This window comes from Ammospiza nelsoni, chromosome 26 (genome assembly GCF_027579445.1).
Source record: "Ammospiza nelsoni isolate bAmmNel1 chromosome 26, bAmmNel1.pri, whole genome shotgun sequence".
NCBI lineage: Eukaryota > Metazoa > Chordata > Aves > Passeriformes > Passerellidae > Ammospiza > Ammospiza nelsoni.
Genome location: NC_080658.1, coordinates 4,667,932 through 4,671,377, shown reverse-complemented (window position 1 = coordinate 4,671,377; position 3,446 = coordinate 4,667,932). Strand labels below are relative to the sequence as shown.

Here is a 3,446-nt window from a genome sequence, read left to right as displayed (position 1 = left end):
CAAACCATTGTGGGACTCTGTAAGGGTGATCCTTTACTCAGTGATGTTGGAGGTTGTGTGGATCCCAGGCTCTGTGACTCTAACACATTCTGCCCAAACATGAGAGCACACACAACATGAACCCAAAACTCAACTCTCTCCATAGAGAGAGAGCTGCTCAACCCAACCCAGAGCTGCTCCAGGGAGGGCTGAGCTAACCAGAGCAACCCCATTCCCCATATTTTACACACACACTTTAACCAATTCCATGAGTTTTGGAGTAACCTGCAGAAAATCCTGTTGACTACAACACATGAGGTGTGACAGTGATCTACTGTGATGGGTGCTTTTAACTCAGGGCTCATACCCAGAGTTAAATGGGCATCAGGGACTGTTCTGCAATACAGAACATACAATCATTCAGGTTGGAAACAACCTCTAATATCATTGAGTGAAACCAACATCAATCAACCAACACAGTAGACACCTCCTATCAAAGAGCTGTTGGAAGTTACAATTTCTATCCAAACTTTGCAAGGAGTTTGAGCAAGAGGCCCCTGTGCAGAGGCCGTGTATGCTGAAGGTGAGGGATGTGAGATTTTGCTCCTGCCCATTCCAAAGCTGCTCCAAGCACCATCCCTGTGGTTCTCACACAGACTCTGCCAGAGGCATGAATCATCCCCTGCTCCTGTGTCACACGAGGAGTCCAAAACCAGAAGGAATAAACACTGGATGAAATCCTTCCCTGGGAGGGTGGGCAGGCCCTGGCACAGGGTGCCCAGAGCAGCTGGGGCAGCCCCTGGATCCCTGGCAGTGTCCAAGGCCGGGTTGGACAGGGCTTGGAGCAGCCTGGCATAGTGGAAGGTGTCCCTGCCATGGCAGGGGTGGCACTGGATGGGCTTTAGGGTCCCTTCCTATCGAATCCAATCCATGTTTCTATGGTTCTCTAAGTTCATCACAAACCTTTCTTGAAAGCTCTGAAACTGCCTCTGAAATGCTTTATTTCTCATGGCTCCCCCATCTCACTGAGTCAAGGACCAAGTTATCACACCCACCCCTTCCTTTAGTGTCAAAGCAAAAGATAACCGTACTTGGGCAAAGTATAAGACGAATAATAAAGTGTCATTTACTGGGGAGATCAGAGTTAGGTTATCATAAACTTATAGCACTCGAAAATGTCGCCACAGCAGGACTGATACCTCCCACTCCTCACAGCTGGGGGCACACACTCCTGCGGCCCTTCCCTCGACATTTCACCAGGAAAGGGCGACAGAGTCTTAGACAAGGAAAAAAAAATCAGCAGAATGTCTCAGCTTCCGGAGGCAAGAGCAATATAACGGGCGACCCTTGGGAGCGGCTGCTGACAGGGAAAACGCGCTACTGCGGCACCGAGGTACCTCCGAGGGGGCTCCGAGGTGGCCTCCATACACCTGTCACCCTCTGCCCGAAGGAACCGAGGGACACAGCGGGACCCGACACCGGCGAGAGTCAGCGCCAACATGGCGGGCCATCATGAGGGGACCGGCGGCCGCTCCCAACTCCGCCCCCTTGGCCGAAGCGCATGCGCAGCGCGACGGCGCCCGGAGAATCGCGGGGCGGGGCCGACTTGGCAGAAAACCCCGCCCACTTCTGGGAAACCCGGCCGGCCTGAGCCCGGGGAGGCGGGGCAAGGACAGCGCGGTGATTGGGCGCGGTGGGAGAAGGGGCGGGGCTACGCGGCGAGACGGGGCGGTGATTGGCTGTGCGGAGACAGGGGGCGGGGCCATGGCTGGGTGCCGCCTGTCAGTGAGCGGGAGCTGCCGAAGCGGCCTGAGGGGCCGCACCGGGCTGTGCCGGGCGGGCTGAGCGGAATCGCGCCGGGCTGGACCGAGCCGAGCCGAGCCGGAGCGGTAGGTGCTGGCCCGGCCACCCCGCGGAGACGGGATGCGGGTCCGGGGTGCGGCGTTCAGGCTGGGAACCGCGGGGTGCATCTCCCGGTAGGGCCTGGCGGAGCTTCCGCGGCTGCCGGCGGGAGCAGCGTGTGAGGAGCCCCGGGCCGGCCGGGGGCTGCGAGCGGGTGATGGGCTCGCCGGGCCCCGCCGCAACCGCTCCCTTCGCGGCGCTGTGTGTGGGTGTTCGGAGCTGGATGTCAGTGCTGCTGCCCGGCACCTCCTCGGGTCTGCGGTGCCCCGAGCTGCCGGTGCCCCTCAGATTCCTGATCTCCCGGTGCCCCTCAGATTCCTGATCTCTCGGTGCTCCGGGCAGCCTGGCTGTCTGATCTCCCGGTGCCCCTCAGACCCCCGAGCTCCCGGTGCACCTGATCTCCCGGTTCCCGGGGCTCCCGGTGCAGGGACTTCGCTGATCCCTGACCCTGGAGAGAGGAGAAGGATGAGGGATGAACTCAGCTCATACAACACAACCGAGCCGGACCTTAATTCACCTCAATTCCTTTTCGCTCCCAGCGTCCCTTTAACACAACTAAACGCCTAACTCCTTTTTTGCCCCCCCTTTTTTAAACTTTTTTTTCTTTTCTGGCAAAAGGTTAATATGTTTCTTTGCTGATTAATAAGTTGCTGCTGTGGTTGATCTCAGATGCTTCCTGTCAGCTTTAACTGGTTACATTAGAAACATGTGTTGAGTGCTCTGCACATGGACGGCACAGCAGTCTGAAACCAGCGCCTATAAACAAAGTCTGAATTTGTTTTTCAACCGGCTTTCTGAATGCTTTTATGAGTAATAATTCACGCTTCTGTGCTGTGACATTAGTGATAAGAATAGCTGAATTGAGTGTGTCTGTAGTGAGCTGCTTTATTGCATTTTACCTCAGTTGATGTCTGTTAATTGGCACGGCCACCGGATTCCTTGGGAATGAGTCACTTGCTATTAACTATTAAATTTTAACTGTATTAAGAGACTGAATCTTGTAGAGGGCTGTGAAGGAGCATAACAAACAAACATAACTGAAAACCTAAAGGGTTTGTGATCCAACACTACTGGAGTTAATGAACTCGAAGTTAATGAGTCTGATAGAGCTGAGCTGTTGAAGCAGTGATGAGGTGCTGAATTATTATTATTGCAAGAGGATGGAGGCAAAGTGGCCATGAATCAGCTTTCCTTCTGTGACCTTTGCTGGCAAGTGTCAGATGTGTTGGTGGAGACAGAGGGATTGAGGCCTGGAGGATGGAAAGATTTCCAGGTTCTGAGATGAGCAGCTGGCTGGGAGTAAAAGAACCCCGAGCTAGGAAGGGCTGGGAGAGGGAGATGAGGATGCATGGAGGGACAGACACGTGGGAATTGCATCTGTAGGAGAGTGGGCTTTGCTGATCAGGGTTTAATGAAGAAAATGGACCTTGTCTTTCCTAAAGGCAGTTCTGTTCCACTTTTCCTCATGTCTTAGAGTCTGCTCAGGCTGGATAGTTAAAAATCATCCCAATCAGTTCATATTTTGATTTTATAGTCACAACTGAATTGGCAGGACCAATCATAAA

General features: G+C 54.0%; 1 protein-coding gene across 1 annotated transcript in view; it reads left to right on the top strand.

The window, feature by feature from the left end:
- The first annotated feature begins 1,772 nt into the window (after positions 1-1,772).
- Positions 1,773-3,446, top strand: part of MAP3K14 (mitogen-activated protein kinase kinase kinase 14) — a 31,575-nt gene continuing 29,901 nt past the window's right edge. The window contains exon 1 of the mRNA XM_059489456.1: positions 1,773-1,868. The gene's annotated coding sequence lies outside the window, so the exon portion shown is untranslated. The remainder of the gene's footprint in view (positions 1,869-3,446) is intronic.